Here is an 18092-nt window from a genome sequence, read left to right as displayed (position 1 = left end):
CTCTCCTGTGACTACCCACTGTACATAGAATAAAGTCCAAGCTTTGACCTGAAAGACCTCTTGCTCTAGCCTCCACCCACCTCCCTGACCCCATCTCTGTTGACTTTTCCCTGTTCTCATCACTCTCCAGGCACCAGATCTTTGATAGGTCCTGCACACCAAAGCCAGCTCACCACAGGACCTTTGCACTGGCAGGCACCTCCTCCTGGATTGCTCTTTTCCTAGCTTATTTTAAAAACAAGCAAACAAACAAAAAACATGGTGGGCTCTTTTACTCACAGCATATCCTCAGATAACATTTCAATGATCCTTTCTTGCTCACTCAATTGAAAGTGTCCCCCTTTCCCCTCCCACTTGTACTTGTCTGGCTCAATTTCCACCACAGTGCTTCCTGCTCATTACATGACATTCTCTGGGTGGTGATAGGGGTGCTTTTTTTACTTTCCACCTTCCCCAGTTAGAACGGCCTCTTCGAAAAGAAGAAAACACATTAACCTGGGACTTTGTCTTGTTTTCCTTATGTACGTTCAACTAGAACTGTGCAAAAACCAGACATGAATGAGTGAGTGATGTAATAAGTAGGGTGACTGTGCTTCAGTCACAGTTGGCAAAGATTCAGTATTGCATGGTGTGCTTAACTATGATCTAGATGTTTCTTTTTGCGCAACCAAAGGGATTAGCCCTCTCACTTCCCCAAGTTCAGTTTTAGATCTTTTGGGGCCCAGGGTCTTCTGCTGTGAAATGGTGATTACAATCACCCACCTGATGTGGCTGTTCAGAAGTGTGCCTAGTTCTTTTCTTTCTTTTTCTTTTTTGGTGGTACTAGGGTTTGAACTCGGGGCTTCATGCTTGCTAGGCAGATGTTCTACTGGAAAAGGACTTCCGGTCCTTTTGGAGATAGGGTCCCACTTTTGGCCAGGCCAGTTTGAACCACAATCCTCCTATTTTATGCTTTCTGCTTAACGGTGATGACAGGCATGGAGATGGAGTCTTTTTGGTTGAGATGGGGTCTTACAAACTGTTTTTAGCCAGGGCTGGCCTGGAACCATAAGCCTCCAAATCTCAGTTTCCCAAGTAACTAAGATTGCAGGCATGAGCCACCAGTGCTGAGTACCTAATTCACTTTTAAAAACATGCGTTAGAAAGGCTAATTCTAGGGTAACTACAGATGCTGTTGGATAGCTAGCTGCTTTCTGCACCTCAGCATTGGGAGTTTTCTAGGCTTCTCCAACCAAGCAAGTCTGATCCTGAGATCAGCACTTTCCATGCTCTTCCATAAGCCACTCCCCCTTCTTGTTCCCTGCCCCCATGAAGGTCACAGTCCTCCTTCAGCAGGACTGTCAGGAAACTGGGCCTGATTCCCTATGCCCATTTCCCCTTTACCTTCATGTCACATTGAATCAGGTGAACCTCCCTGCCAGGCGAATCTGTCATATCTCATCTCCATTCATCCCTCCTACTCTGACCTCGACCAGGCCCCTTTCACCACTCAGGGAGATCACAGAACCAGGCTCCTTTCTGCTATCCTTGCCTCCACTCTTTCCAATCGCCAATCCAGCATGTGAGGGTGATCTGGCTGTACCATCTTAACCCATTGATCGCCAGGGTTGATTCAGCTAATCTGACTGGTTATGTGAGTGTCCCCCTCCTCCCCCCGCCACTCCATGGCAATCCCTTCTGAAGCTGTGCACTTGAAGAGGACGACTTTCCCTGGTAGGAGGACCATTCTTGTGTCAAGGGTGGTCCAGTAGCTGTCTTCCTCTGCTAGAACTCCAAACACACTCTCAGTCTCCAACCCGTTCCCCATCCCACACACCTATCTATGAAAATGGGGTCATATCATCTTTGTCCCTGAGTGAGTTAAAACTCCCTACTACAGCTTTTGCGGCTTTACCATTGCTTACTTCTCCAACCTCACTTCCTGCAACTTCTCTCTTCCCCTCCATCCTTACCTTCTTTCTGGTCCCTTACCTCTGTTTCTCTCTTATCTGCAGCATGGATGTCCTTGCTCTTCTCTCTGCCCAAACATTCTTGTCCTTGTCTTTTCCTGGATCCCTGGTATTCCTTCAATCCTGCATACGGGTCAAGATTTGGGCACCCATGTGTGACACAGAGGAGGACCATTCTTCAGTCAAGGGTAAATTATTGTTGCACCTAGTGCTGCAATTAATGTTCATGAATTCAAGAGAGGCCCTTATTAGACTATAAGACAGCCATCTGGGACTTAGGATAAAATGCATTTCTTTCTTACATGATAGACTGAAAGTTGAGGGCTAGATGGGAGTGCATATCTCCTTCTAGCTTGTGTCTTCACCATCCCTAGGGTGAGGACTGTGTCACCATGGTCCCAGATGGCTCACCACCACATGTAATCTTCCAGCCATGTAGCCTGTATGGCCTTAGAAGGGGAAGCAAAGAGATGAGCTCTTCCCTCACCCCTTGAAGGGCATCACCCGGAGGTATAATCATCTATGCTTATACCGAGGAGAACAGACAGGACAACTTGCCAATATTTATAGAGCACTGGCTAAATAACTGCCTTTCCTCACTTGACCCTTGCAACCATCCTGTGGTGCTAGACGGTGCTGTTATTATTTCCCTGCTAGTTTTTAAGCAGATTATGTTTTATCAACAAGCCAATTTTGCAAATCTGGGAAATAACATGAAGAGCCAGTCAGCCTGGGCACACCATGTGACAGCAGTTCTTTCTTCGAAAGGTTTTCATGTGACATGCACATGACTTTTACGTTTGCTAACAAACACAGCAAGGAATTCCAGCACTTTGTGTTCTCGTATAATTGCTATTTTAGTTTTATGATGATCCAAGTTATATATGCATGTAGTTCAAAGTGTCAAAAAGTTCTACATACTTAGATACAAAAATGGTTTATTGCCTCCCTGTGTCCTTCCCCTTCCCCAAAGCCACATGGTGCAATGTCCCCGGGCCACAGACAACCACCTTCAACACTTCAGCAGATTCTTTTCCTTATTCCTCTCAGTCCCATGCTCCTTTTGCTACTTTGTGTGATCTCTCAGTTTTAAGCATTATCTATTATTGGCTTTGCACCAAGGAAGATAGGGGTTAGCTCTGCCATCAGCCCAATGTTCAACACACACACACACACACACACACACACACACACGCATGCACACACACACGTGCGCACGCACTTTCTCCCTGTTCCATCTTCCTAATATAGATAGAACTTAATTTTAACCACATCAGTATTTTCACAGCTGTGTCATCTAGCACATTAGATATATATATATGTATATTTTACTTTTCCTGTGCAGTATTTTGTTGCCTGTGGAATTATTTTCTTATTTTTAAAGTTTGCTTCATTTTCCATGTACTTACCTCAAATTTAACCTCAAATGTATCTGCAGTAGCATACTTTCTAAATATCTCCAAATGTAGTTAGTGCTCCATTGATTTCATCTTTTTGGAGCCATCTCTCGGGGCTTGTAATGGGCTCAGATCTGGACAAGTGGTCTCTACTCCTGGTGTACAGCTGTCACCCGGGTCCCCTCACCATCACCCTGGGACTCTCTTTCAGGTTGGAGCTCCTTAGTTCTGAGTCTTGTGCTTTCTTCTTTCTTATTCTTTCATTTTGGAGCGTGGGAAAGAGGACATGGGAGTGTTCCATTTGTTTGTTTTGACCATATGTGCACGCTTAATCTGCCATCGTTAATGGGAATTCTTAGCCTCGTGCCAGGATTATGAAGCAAGTTGGAAGTTTCTGAGTTGCTGCAGAAGGGTATTTCCTCTATGTTTCTGTCACACTGCTTTCCTACCTACCTTTCTTATTAAGCCTTAAATTTTCTTAAGACAAGATGGAGTCTGTCTTGTACCCTTGTGCGTCTCCAGTGGCAGGCCCATCCTGGGCACTCAGCAAGTGTTTCTTCAGTGAACATGTTGAGATTGATTCTGAAGGACATGGTTTATTACATCCCATCAACATTTTGTTTCCAAGCCCAAATTATCTGGAGTTGTTGTAATGATTTTCTCCCCCAAAATCCATGCCCCCTGCTTGTTGCATTTTAGAGGAGAGATACATGTTTGCACCTGAAGAGCTCAAAAAAATTTCCATAGGAAGGTCTTGCTTTCATTCCTGAATCACATACACTCTTCCAAAGTTTATTTTTGTGAAATCCACAAAAGAATAATCACAAATTTTTTTTTCCTAAAAGAATGGCTTACTCAAGCACAGGCAATGCTGTGTTTATGACTTTTTCCCCTGTTTTTAGGATACCTCATGGAAACTTGATAGAACAAAGGATTTATTTTTATTAGGTTAAATCTGTGTATTGGGAGCTGTTTGCTTGCTGGCCATTAAGTCTGAACATCTTGACTTGGAGAAAATAAAACACAACACTCTTTGATTAATAAAAACAACCTGAACCAGATCCTTCAGCCGGGTGACTCTGTATTATGTTAAAACGTAGTGTAACAAACACGGCTACCCGTGCCCTCCCTAGAATCAAGACAACCACAGCTAAAAATAGCCCTCAGTCTTTCCCGGAGACTCAAAAACACCAACAGCTTGCTTGTTTGCCTTATTATGTGTTCCTCACAGGGATCTAGCCCCTCTCAGGGCCTAGCCTTACTGATTATAAATATACCAGGTCCAACTGTAGGAAGTGAGTTCTGCACAAACACCCTGCCCTGGGCACTTAAACAATGCACTGTTCACCCAGGGGCTCGTAGGAGGGAATAACAACCAGCACCACTATTTAGGGGAGGCCTCTGTCATGGTTAACAGGTTCTGTGGGCACAGAGATAGGTACTTTGTGCATTAACCCTTTCAATCCTACCATTTGAAGGTGGCCTATCATTATCCCAGTTCCAGAGATAAAGACAGGCCTCAGGAGATAAAGGAACTTGCTTACTCTCACCCGAGACTGTGTAAGACTGTATCCAAACCCAGCTAGGTTTGCCCCTAGTGATCTCCCTCACCTGTACTCCCATAATGCCATGCCAGGTGAGCTAGCTCCACTCAGAAGCAGAGGGAGGTGGAGGAACACCTAGCTCTAATTACTGTTGGCCATGAGAGATTCTCAGAGGTGATGTTCGTCTATCCTTGGGTATCTTTTCTAGCAAATCAGACAACCTCTTACTGAATGCTATAGGAAAATCACAGACTTTGGAGTTAAGCTGGCCTGGCTCCATGTCCTACCCACTCCATTTAGTAGTTTGGCAATATTGGGCAACGCTGCTGCTGATAAGAACAAGTAGACAACCAGGGCATTGAATGTGCTGAGCACTGGGTAAACACTTCTCTGCTCATTATCTCCTCACCACAATCCTACGGAGCATGTCACTGTCATCATTTTGCAGATGAGGACCCTGAGGCTTGTGGAAGTGAAGGATGAAGGAAGAGAGCCAGATCACTGTGCTGGCCAAAGTGTGGGCTTGGGAGTTAAACACCGCTGATTCAGACCCCACTTTCTATTGTGTGACCTTGGGCCAGTTTCTTCACCTCGCCCAGCCTGTCTGTCAACCAGTAAATGGAGATAATGATACATCCCTTGCAGGGTTGTAGGGAGGATGAAATGAGACATCCTTTTGTAATAGGCACTTAATAATAGTTCCTTAACTTTGTTCCCTTGCTAAAAGTCCAATCCATTCTTAGCTCTAATTATCTGAAAGCTTGTTTTTGGTTGTTTGGGTTTTTTTTTTTTTTTTTTTTTTGGCAGTACTGAGGATTGAACTGAGGGCTTTGCACTTGTTAGGCAGGCACTCTACTGCATGAACCACAGCTCTATCCCTTTTGCTATGCTTGTTTGGAGATAGGTCTCTCTTTTATCAGGGTAGCCTGGACCACAATCCTCCTGTGTTATCCTTCTCACCATAGCTGGGATGACAGGCACGTTAGCTATTGATTGAGATGGGGTCTTGTGAATGTTTTTTACCTGGGGTTGGCCTCAAACCACAATCCTTGTGATCTCTGCCTCCCAAGTAGCTAGGATTACAGGTGTGTGAGCCACTGATGCCTGGCTTCAAAAAGTCTTTTCATATTTCATCTGAAAATCTTTCTTTTTATAGAGTATATCTCCTTCATAGTAAATCTACCTATTAAGACAGATTTTGGATTTTGGAATGGGGAATACTTAAGTTTATAATTCATTTATTCAAGTATGTTTTGAGTGCCGGGTGGACTTCTAGGCTAGTCACAGGGACATATGTAGATTATTGTCACGTGTATATGTGTGTGGTTGTGTGTACATGCATGCGTGTTGAGGTGGGGAATAGAGGCAGATACCAAATATACAAACAAATATGCAAATGTCAGGTTGTGTTTGTTCTTCACTGACTACAAGGAAGAAAATTTAACGAGACAGTGTGATAGAAAATGGATGGATGTGGGAGGATGGTGGAAGGCAATGCTTTAAGTTGAATGACAGTGGAGAGGGTTTTCTGAGGACCCTGCAGTTCAGCTGAGACTGGAGAAGGATCCTTCCATGTAAAGATCCACAAGGAACATTGCAGCAAAGTGAAGCTCAAGCTAAGGCCCCATGACAGGAAGAGCCTTCCAGGTCCAAAGCACAAAGGAGGTCACCATGAGTGGTGCAGTGTGAGCAAGGGGGAAAGTAGGCAGAGGACAGGGCATGGGAGACTTTATAAACTGGAACAAGAAGCATAGGTTTCATTCTAAGTAAGGTGAGAAGACACTGAGGTCCTTATCAGACCTTGACAGCAGCATCTTGCATATTACCAGAGGAAAGTGACATGCAATGCTTTGCTTTTTTGCAAAGGCAATCCTGGTGGGGGTATGGAGAATGTTCTGGAGTGAGGGAACAAGTGAGGAACTAGAGTCTAATTAAATGCCTTTTTGTACTAGATGCTGGGAACCTGGCCGAGGACAGAAGATGAGGCAGCAGCAAGAAGTGAATGGATTCTGGACAGCACTTGCTGATAGAGACGAATAAAGGCAGGGAATTAAGACATCTCCTTGGTTTGGGGTTTGAGCTACTGAGTGGATGGTGATGTCATTTTGGCTATTAGGAAATCTGGTAAAGTTCAGGCTGGCAGGGAATGGAGAGTCAAACTTTCACCACATTAAATTTGAGAGGTCTGCATTGAGAAACCTCTTTGAACATCAACTTAAATATTAATAATATAAGACAGGACTGTAAAATAGGTACAGTGTGGGGGGTATAGTGGGAGAGGAGAGAGTGAACAAGGGAGATTAAGGAGAGGGAATATGATTGATGGACTTCATATACCTATATGAAATAGAACAAAGATACTTCTTGCAATTGCTTTAAGTGGGGCCAGGAGGGGTTGAGGGGGGAGAGATGATGGGGGTGATCTAACTAATGTACAATATAAGCCTAATTGGATTTGTCACTATGAATCCCTCCCTGTATAATGAATATATCCTGATAAAAATTTATAATAAAAATTTTGAGAGGTCTGATAACCACACGGATGTGTTGAGGAGGCCATTGGTTACACGAGTTAGGAATTCTTCTGGGAGGTCAGCATGGAGGCATAATTTGGGAAGCATAGATTTAAATAGGTATTTAAACTGTGGGACTGAATTAGATCACTAAGGGAGAGAACAAATGGAGACTAATAAGGGCCTCAGGACATGAGGAAGGAGCTGCCAATGAGGTAGGGTATAACCAAGAAAGCTTGGTGTCACCAAAACCAGAAGGAAAAGTTTTTCAAGAAGGAGGGCATAGAAAAGTGTGAAATCCTTCTTCAAAGTTCTGGTAAAAATAGCAAAATGACTGACCATTAGGTTTGGTCATCTGTAGGTCACTGGACATTTTGCCAAGAGCCCTCTCAGCAGAGAAGGGCAATCAGAAGCTTGGAAAGAAAGAGTGAGAAAGAGAACATGAGGTAAGAAATAACAGGTTGCAGCTGTAGACAACTGGTTCCACCATATTGGGCAGTTGAATGGCGGCTAATAAAATTTTATCAGTTTCTGCATGGGTTTTTTTTTTTTTTTTTTTTTGTGGACTGAGGATGAAACCCAGGACTTTGCACATCAGGCACTCTCCACTGAGCTACATCCTTGGTCCCATGGTTTTGTTTGTGAATACCTTGATTCTTGAGCCTCTGTGGGGCAGGGGATAGAGGGCTAAGGGCAAGCAGAATGAGACAGCAGAAAGGAAGAAAGTGTGGAGGGATATACAGCAGCACTGTCTAGAACCAAGCAAGAAGGGAGAGAGGGCCTGGTCTGAGATGGGAGCAGGCACGTGTCCTCTGTGTTGTCCATAGAACAGGAGGAAAGGTGCAGAATGTAGGCACATGCTCAGTTAAGTTGGAAGATTGAGGTGATTTCTAAATGATTCTTCTTTTTCTCAATGCACTACAGGTCAAGGCCATTAGCTGAGACTGATGGAAGGAGAGAAGTAGAAGCTTGAGGAGAGAGGGGATGTGAGCAAGCACTAATTTTGCAGTGAGTAGACAGTAGAGAGACTAGAAGTGCTGCAGTCAGTGGTGAGTACCCACCTGAGATTCATCTGAATTTTTAAGTAACCAAGAATGGTGGCCGTTGAAGGAACTCGTTAGTGAAAGGAATGAGCTACTCTGAGGTGGCAAAATGGAGAGACAAAGGAAGAGGGCATTGAAGGAGAAGGGAGTCAGTGGCATGGAAATGGCAGTAGGAAGCAAGGCACATACCTGTCCCATCTGGTCCAGGGGCTGAGCATTAGGGAAAAAGTGCCAAGCTGCTTCCAAGTAGCTTTGACAGAAGCTTTGACAGCAGCTTTGACAGGGCATGAAGTGAGGAAACCTTCTGAGAAGAGGTTGAGGATGCAGAAAGGGAGGCTGATGGAAGAATGGCAGGGGCAGTTGGTCAGGCTAATGTACAGAGTCCCATGGGACTGAGGGCGGGGGTGGTGGTGGATGACTTAGGAAGTGAACTTGACTTTCTAGAGGTGACTGAGATGAATAGGGAGTTGGGAAATAATGGTACCAAAGTTGATGATCTCATAAGAACCTGGTTTCATAGCAGGAAACAGCGAACTCTTCATCTCACTTTGATTAAAGCCCTCCAATAGCTTCTCACTATCTTGCATCAAGGCCAGGATCCTCAGCACCATGAACAAAGTCAGGCATGGTCTGGCTCCTCCAGCCTCCTAGCCTTCCTTCTGAGTCTACCACAGCACTGAACCAAACTTGATTTTTTTTTTCCTGCTCCTTTGAAATTTCAGGTAGTTCAGCAGAGTGGTGAAGCACAGACAGTCTGCTTCCAGAAAATCTGGGTTCGAATCCTGGTTCTTTTACTTTCTACTGTGTGACTTTGGGAAAAGGTTTGATCACTCTGAACTTTGGTTTTCTAACCTACAAGATGGGGCAAATAACAGTACCTACCTCAGAGGGTTTCCTACATGATATCATGTGGATTGTTTATAAGGATTACTACCGACAAGTGCCTTCCCTCAGCCTGGAACACTCACACAATCCTTGCTTCTTTCATTCTCACTCTCCTATCTACTCACCTTCTTCAAGGGTCACGAGATATCCCATCCTACAGAAAGCTTTCCCTGGCCCCTAAAAGGTTCACAAGCTCTACCCCTGTGGTCCTGTGGCTGATGACAATGTTTTGCCAGTCAAGGCCTACCATTCTTCCAGTACACAGTGGGTGCTCATGGTGTTTATCAATACAGTAGGCACTCATAAGTGTTGCTAAATGCGTGACTTCTCCAGAGAGATAGTGGGCCCCATGCTGAAGGGGTGTGGAGCTCTTGCAAACAGCTGTGGGACATGAACGCTGTTGCATCTTAACTTACGTCTGCCTTGGCCCAGAGTAGGCCAGTCTCCTGTATGATGCAGAGCTTTTTTACATAGGGAGATTTCCATGCTTTTTAAAACATTGATTTCATTTAAAAATAATAAAAGGCTAGAATATGGCTCAAGTAGTAGTGTGTCTGCCTAGCAGGAGTGAGGTCCTGAGTTCAAACCCCAGTACCGCAAATAAATGTGCATAAAATAAGTACATAAAAATAAAAGACTTTACCCAGAAAAATGTGAGAATCACTGGTCTCAGTGCCCTCTGAACTCTTGAGCTCTCCCCTGCTCAAGAGGTTGTGGTAAGCTCAGTGGCACCCAGACTCCCAGTATGAAGACACTGGAGGTGGCATTATTTCCTGTAGGACCCATGGATTCAGATAGTGACGCAAAGTTTGGTCACACAACCACAATACATTTTATTCTTCTATAAACGCTGCATGGCTAGAGGAATCATCATTTTTTATCTATAAGCAATGCTTGGTGCGGGCGTGGATGCAGGGCCTGCCTGCAATACCCTGAGATAGCCAAGGGCAGAGGCCCTGGGCTGAGAACTTGGCCTTGGCCCTTCCTGAGTTTTAAAGACTAAAGTTCTCTGTTCTCCAAAGGGGGAAGAAAGGCCCAAGGCTAATTCCAGAGGCCTGGCCGTGAGAATGTCAGCTGCCTCTACAATTTTGGCTCAGGCTGAGCAACTCACCCTGACCTCTGATGCCGAGGAGGTGCCTGCCCGCCAGCCGGGCAGAAGTGGCCTGTTGCAACAGGCCTGGCAGAGGCCAGAAACACTGCAGTGAAGCCAGGTCAGGCTTCTGCAGCAGAGAGTGCTCCGTGGAGGAGCAGCACCTGGGTGAAGAGGAAAAGCCAACAGTCTTACCAACAGGCATAGGCCAATGTGTCAGTTAACACCGGCTGCCTTTCGACAGTAGTCACCAGCAAGCAGAGGTGGATGGGTAGGGCAAGACGGTGGGAGGGCATACACCCAGTCCCCCTACCTTGTGTCCTGGGCATATGCTATTAGCAAAGCAGGCCTTGGACCAAATTCTGCCTGACTTGGATTTATTAGAAAGTTAGGCACGAACCCCCAAACTTGGGGGGATAGAGGAGGAAGTCCTTTAAGACTTCGCGAAAGACTTGCTCCCCAAGAGACCCAAGTCAAGCTTCATGCCTTTACGGCACAGGGGAAGCAGAAGGCCCAGCACTTGGGCTCCGAACCCCAGGGCTGCCCCAAGGGACCATGTTGTCCAGTTCGCGGATTCTCAAACCTTGTTTTGCAGGAAAGCTGAGCTCTGTAGCCTTCTAACCAAGCTCCCTTGAACACTGCCCTTTCTCCTGCATGAACAATTACTCTTCATATTCTTGGTGCTAATGAACAAACCCCTGGTGTAGATTTCTGTATTTGAAAAGCTTAAGCCATCCCTTCCAGAGTTGGGTTTCTGAGTGGGGCACTTTGAGTATTACCTAACTGCCCTGGAGGTGTAGATGAAAGTGAGCACACACATGCACTATGCTTTTTACCTAGTTTAAACAAATTGCCACACATGCAAAATGACATAAACATGAAGATGAGAGGGGCTGAGATCTCTAACCCAGTTGGTTTTGCTCATTCAGTTCTTATCCACTCGTACAACAGTTCTGGAAGACTATGCACAAGATGCCAGATACTGTTCTAGGTCCTGGGACTGGAGTGATGAGCAGGAAATAAAGTCCCTGGCATCCTGGAGCATACATCCAGTGGGAGAGGCTGACGGTAAATAAATAAAACATAAATAGTTCATCTAATGTCTGTGGTGATAGTGCCTATGGGAAAAATCAACTATATTGGAGCAAGCAGAGCCCTGTTTAACAGAAATATAATGATCCAGGCCTGGTGATATTGCCTATAATCCCAGCCCTCAGAGGTTGAGGCAGGAAGATTGTGAGTTCAAGGCCAGGCCTTAAGCAAACCACAAGTAAAAAGAAATATAATGATGGCCACATATGTGATTTCAAATTTCCTAGCAGTCCCATTTAAAAGAGTGAACAGAAGTATATCAATAATTTATTAATGTATTTCACTTATCTTAATAAAAATTATCAGTGAGATGTTTTATATTCTTTTGAACAGTGTCTCTGAAATCCAGTATGTTTACACTTGCTACACACCTCCATTGGGACTGGTCACATTTCTAGTGCTCACTAGGCACAAGTGGTCAGTGGCTACTTAGTTGGACAGCACAAGGCGAGAGAGCAGAAGGACAGTGGTTATATTTTTGATAGTGTAGCTGAAGACTGTGTGTCTGAGGAGGGAACATTCGAATGCAGATTGGAAAGAAGTGCAGAGCAAACTCTATGTGTGACAGACTACCAAGATCAAAGTTTGTGCAGTAAGAATAAGTTGGGAGTGACAGACGATCAGCAAGGAGGCCAGTGTGACTTCACTGCTGTGTGCCTTTTACCCTTCTCCTTTCTCTTCTTCCTCTTTGGAATGCAGATGCATAGCTGTAAGTACAGCAGCCATTTTTCAACCCTCAGGACAAGCATAGGCTCTGGATTTAGACTTTTCTAATCAAATCCCAGGTTTGCTATTACTAGTTGTTTCATTGCTTCTCAAACTATTTGTGACAAAGGAACAGTTGCTTTATATAATCCTTTGTTGATCAGTAGTTTTGTAAAATAAAACAAAATAAATTATTTTTTTGTGGGACTGGGGTTTGAACTCAGGGCTTCATGCTTACAAAGCAAGTGCTCTATTGCTGGAGACACACCTCCAGTTCATTTTGCTATGGTTATTTTTAGAGATGGGGTCTTGGGAAAATTTGCCTGGCTGTCCTTGAACCACAATCCTTCTGGTCTCAGCCTCCCAAGTAGCTCGGATAATAGGCCTGAGCCACCAGTGCCCAGCAAGTTAGTTACTTTAAAAGAATGAAATAAAACCGAGTGTGGTGGAGCATGCCCGTAATCCCAGCTGCTTGGGAGGTTGAGGCAGGAGGATCTGAAGTTCCAGGCTAGCCTGGGCAAAGTTAGAGAGACCCTATCTCAAAACGAAACAGAAGCAAAAGAACTGGGAGAGTGGTCCAAGTTGTAGCACTTCCTAATATGCAGGAAGTCCTGGGTTCAATTTTCAGTACTGACAAAAAAAAAAAAGGAAGTTAAAAAAAAAAAAAGAAATGAATTTATGAAGTACAAGCCAACTTTAAAAATAGTAACTATATTCAACCGACAAAAAATTGCTTTACCAAATTGCAACAACACACTTATACCCAACTCATTTTTGTAACTGACCACTGACCAGCCATTGTGCTCAAGGACAACACTTCAAAGCAGCAGAGTTCAAAGCACCATAGGTTAGTGTTTAACCCATTGAAGTCATGATATCCTCGTTTGAAAACTGGAAATAGTATTAGTACCTCACAGGCTAAGTTTTTGGGTTTGGATTAAATAAAATAGCTCAGGCACTCAGCAAATGTTAGCTATTATTAGTTGCCAAGAGCTCATCTCTAACTGGCTGCATGCCCCATAAGGATAAGGACAGCTGTGGCCTGATTTTTTCAACCCAGCCCTCTGAGGTGCCAAAGAGCAAATAGTCAATAAATGACTGCAGAATTCTTGGGAAATGCTTTGAAAGGCCTTTGGACATGGCAGTTCCTACAATTTTCATTCATCTGTTTACTCACTCATTTCCAGTGTAGCATAGTAAGAGGGCTAACAGCTTTGCATAAAGCCAAATTCAAATCTAGTTTTTCCCACTTGCTAGTTTCAGCAAGGCACTTCACCTCTTTCAATGTTATTTTTCACATCTGAAAAACAGATGACAGTCACCCTATTTGGTTGTTGTGAAGATTAAAAGTGAGACAGGGTATGCAAAATGCCAGGGCGTCCATAAACGGAAGTCATGGTTCCTGCTCTGCAGAGCCTGCCGGGGAGCACAGATCACTGGGCTAAGTGCCCACCAGGATGCAGGCCTGGTGTTTCTGGCTGGGTGAGCATTCCTGAGCCTTTCTTCCCAGCATTGGAAGATTGGGCACCTGGTAGCAAACGGGTACCAGCGTGTGGTAGAGATACACAAATGGGGCTTGGCCCTGTTCTTGCCCTACCTGCCTGGAGGCTAGTTCTAATCCTCCCGGGGACTATGGGTGGTGAGATGCATCTGCTTTGAAGTTGGCAACTGCACCCAAAATCCTCCCTGCTTTTAAAACAACCCCAAACCTAACCCCAACAATAAACCTTTCTGGGTGGCCTACCACACTGGATATAGCCTGACAGTGCTCTCCACTTCAGTAGGGCCCAACGTACAGAAACCCTGTCTTAAAATGCAAGGTCCCGTAGGAGTTCCCTGGACATTTAAGCCATTAACCCTTTAACTCTACAGAGTTTATGTGCCAACCTATCTCACTTGACATTCACAGCACTCCTTGGGGTTACATTAGCTTATTGGTTTTTATTAGCTTGTTTTAAAAATTGTGGTCAAACATATATGATATAAGCTCTACTATCTTAAAAGTATACAGTTTATTGTGAATTCAACTGATGCCAAAGCAGAAGTACGTTCACTGTCATGACTGTGGGTCTCCTGAGCTCTTTGTTTCTTACAGAACTGAACCTCTATAAGCAAAAAACAATCCCACTCCTTCTCTTCCACCTGGTTTCCCTGGCAACCACCATTCTACTTTCTGTCTCTGTGAATCTAGGCCCCTAGTCTAGGTCCCTCATGTAAGTGGAATTAATGCAGTATTGTCCTTTTGTGACTGGTGCATTTCACTTAACTGATGTCCAGAAGGTTCATCCATGTTGTGGCCTTTTTAAGGCCAAATACTATTCCTGTGTATGTACACTACATCTGGCTCATCCACTCATCCATCGACGGACATTTAGGCTGCTTCTGCATTGTAGAAGATGCCTGTCGTAAAAGATGCTTCTATGAGCATGAGGGTACAAATCCTTCTGAGACTTTGCTTTTCATTCTTTTGGGAATTGTTGGATGATATGGATTCTAGTCTTAATTTTGAAGAACCACTGTGCTGTTTTATATAGTGGCTGGATCATTTTACGTTCCTACCAGAAGTATACAAGGACTCCAATTTCTTCACATCCTCACCAGTACCTACCACTTTCTATTTTGTATGCTAACAGGCATGAAGTGACTCTCTCGTTTTGGTTTAGATTTTATGGTTGATTTGTGTACATGTGTGCATGTGTGTGGAACTGGTGGTTGACCTTAGGGCTTTGTACATGCTAGGCAAGAGTGTTCTACCATGGAGCTACGTCACCAACCCTATTCAGTTTTTTGTGTTTGTTAATTTGTTTTATTTTTTGTTATTTCATCAACGAGCAAATACAAGAAAGGCATGAATAACAGCTCATTAGATTATAACATTTCCTGTGATACAAATTTTGATTTTAATGGCCGTTCCAGCCTTACCCAGACCTACTCATTTTTAATAACCATTTTACAGAAGAGAAAACTGACTTAGAAATAGGAGGTAATTTGCCTAAGATCACCCACATAGTCTGTAAAGAGACCAGCCTGCACTCAGTCCCCCTCCTGGGGCAGCTCTGGAGCTTAGCAGCTGAAACTACAGGCTTCGAATGTCACCCCTGTGCACCCAACCCACCTTCCCCCAACGCCTCCAGCCAGCCTATGGCCTGCTACAAGCATCCGTTAAGGTGACATGGTGGGATGCGTGAGTGCCAGATCCCTGGAGCCAGTCCCCTGCTCTCAGCTAGCAGTGTGACTGTCGCTCAGTGTAGAAGTCATATCACAAACCTTGCTATGCCATATGCTCCTTGACCACTTTGTGGGCTGCTGTGAGGGTTGGAAGACATGCATATGGAAGACCTTTATGCACGTACCCTGAGTGCACAGAGATCAGGGGATGCTGCCTGCTCTGAGCCCCACAGTAGTACATTGGTAGCAGCAGGCCCAGGAGATTCAATCAGGAACCCAGTGTGAGGGTCCAGAGCCCAGTCCAGCTGGGAGACAGACACAGGTTAACCAAATATTTACACCAACCTGTGCTGAGCCGCAGTGGTGAGAAGTGCTGAGAAGCGCCTGGTGGGAACTGGTCTCTTAGTCTCGGGAACAGGACAGACTCTGCCCCCCATTTCCAACTCCCCAGAAGGCTCCTATTTACACAACAGGTAAAGCTGCAGCTCTGGTCCCACATCTGGAATGTAAGAGGAAAGGTTGAAGGTTTGTTGCAGCACTTACACTTTAAAATATCCCACTCTTTCTTGGCTAATTCGGGGTGCTCTAAACTAAGCATCTCCTCTGATTCTTAAAGGGGTAGCTTCAAGCAAGTTTCTGGCTTTTTTCATTAAAAAAAAATACTCAAGTAATGCCTTTGAAGGGAAACAAGGCTTCAAGGAAGAAATTGGGTTCATTGAGAGCACCATGCTGTACATACACACATCAGCTCTGCAAGGGCACAACTGTATACCCAGGTATACATGTCCATATTCCCTGACCCAAATAAATCACACAATAAGTATTTGTTGAACAAAGGAGTTCAATGCAACTAATGCTGCAAGCACAGGCAGTACTAATATTAGCATGAATCAAGGTATCCACTGACTTGGGTACTGTCACCCCCATTTGGGTAAATGAAGAAGTCTTGGGGATATTGTTCTGTCTGAATTCTCTTAGCCCAGAAGTGGTCAAGTCAGGATTTGAACTTAGGTTTTCTCTTGCCATTGCCCACTTGTGTGACTTCTACAGTCTGCTTGCCTCTTTGTGTGTCATTAATTAACTCCTGCTCCTGCAGATCAGCCTGTGTGGAAAAAAGAGGGATGAGCATCATCGCTTTGCCTTCTGGAAATTACTTACAGAGGTACGTGCATTTGTTTTTCTTCCCTCATGAAGTATCACAGAATTCTAGGGCTGAGGCTCTACTCTATGTGGGGAAGGCTTGGGTGGCATTTGCAGAAGTCCCTCCCAGGAACCCTAACTAACCCTTTGCTAAGTATGAGGCATAGGGTCCACCGCCCTGCTAATTAAATTCGCTTTCATCTACTGAGCTCCAAGAGCTTTTCCCCACATTAGCCTGTTAATCTTAGCCCTATCCCTCTGATGAAGATGACAAGTGTAATTAGTCCTAGTCAGGAGACAAAACAGAGCCAGGAGACAGAGGCAGAGCCAGAGGAAAAACACTGGGAAGCTTATTCTTCCTCTGCTCCTGGCTAGCCACTCGTGCTGAAAGAAGTGCTTTCAGCCTGGCCTTGAGTTGGCTTCTGCCCTGTCTTTTGATATCCCAGTTCTGAAAATAAAGCGTGGTTGGGGGGTGCAAAAATACCACATTGCTGTCTTTTCAACTTTAAGCTCAGCCTGGCTTCACAAGGGCCCTCCATCTCTCTGGGCTAATGGGAGAGTCCGTCTCAGCTCTGATTGGCACTGACTATCCCATGCTGTCCAGAAGTCAGTTCTAGGGCCCCCTAAGCAGAGAGAAACTCCCAGCAGTCCTTGTGGTTCGGATATATACCGTCAATTGCTGAAATGCCTATAATCCACACTTTGAGGTCCAGTGCTCTACTGAATGAAAATGTATGTCCACAGCCTCACCACATGTCCAACAGCTACTCTGTGATGTGGCACAGAAGTGAGACTTGGTCCTCCCACTGGCACCCTCAGACCTCCATCACCTCTTTGCCTCAGAGAACCTGCCTCTACCACAACAGCTCTTTCCTCCCCTCCAGAACCTCCTTAATGAATGTTGGCTCTTATAAAAGCCAGAAAGAAAAATGGTTTCCCACCAGGACTGGTTCAGCAGATGCCCCTGGGGCAGGGGCAAGGGAAGGGCAGGGATCCGCCTGTGTGACAGTGCAGGGAGAGGACAAATCCTAGCTCTCTCATTTTTTAAATCTACAGCAGAGCAAACAGCATGCAGTTAACATCTCTTAAGTTCTTGCACCATGAAAGTAATGTCCCAACAGAGGAAGTAAGGTGTTTTGCCATAACAAAGTACTATGGACACATGACTTAAATAACAACATTTTCTGGAGGCTGGAAGCCCAAGATCAAGGTGTCAACAGGTTCAACTTCTGCTGAGGCCTCTTTACTTGGCTTCAGATGGCTAACTTCTTCTCACTCTGTCCTCACATGGCCTTTGCTCTGTGAGGACGTCGCCATGTATCCCTGGCGACTCTTCCTTGTCTTATAAACATGCCAGTTATACTGGAGCAGAGCCCATCCTGAAGGCCTCATCTAACTTAATCACCTCTTTAAAGACCTTACCTCCAATACATAACATTCCAAGGCACTGGGGGGTGGGAATTCAACATATGAATTTGGGAGTGAGGCAAAATTCCTTCCATGACATAACGGTTACTGTATTTCTGAAAAAAACATCCCAGTCCACCTCCTCTGTCTTCTGTGCAC

General features: G+C 44.8%; 1 long non-coding RNA gene across 1 annotated transcript in view; it reads left to right on the top strand.

Moving 5' to 3' along the window:
• The window catches only part of LOC141424660 (uncharacterized), a 45085-nt gene extending 37839 nt beyond the window's left edge, over positions 1-7246 (top strand). The window contains exon 4 of the long non-coding RNA XR_012449526.1: positions 6843-7246. This is a non-coding gene — a long non-coding RNA (uncharacterized lncRNA). The remainder of the gene's footprint in view (positions 1-6842) is intronic.
• The last annotated feature ends 10846 nt before the right edge of the window (positions 7247-18092 follow it).

The sequence above is a fragment of the Castor canadensis genome, chromosome 7 (genome assembly GCF_047511655.1).
Source record: "Castor canadensis chromosome 7, mCasCan1.hap1v2, whole genome shotgun sequence".
Lineage (NCBI taxonomy): Eukaryota > Metazoa > Chordata > Mammalia > Rodentia > Castoridae > Castor > Castor canadensis.
Note: the sequence above shows the minus strand (reverse complement) of the source record. Positions and strands in the feature narration are given on the sequence as shown.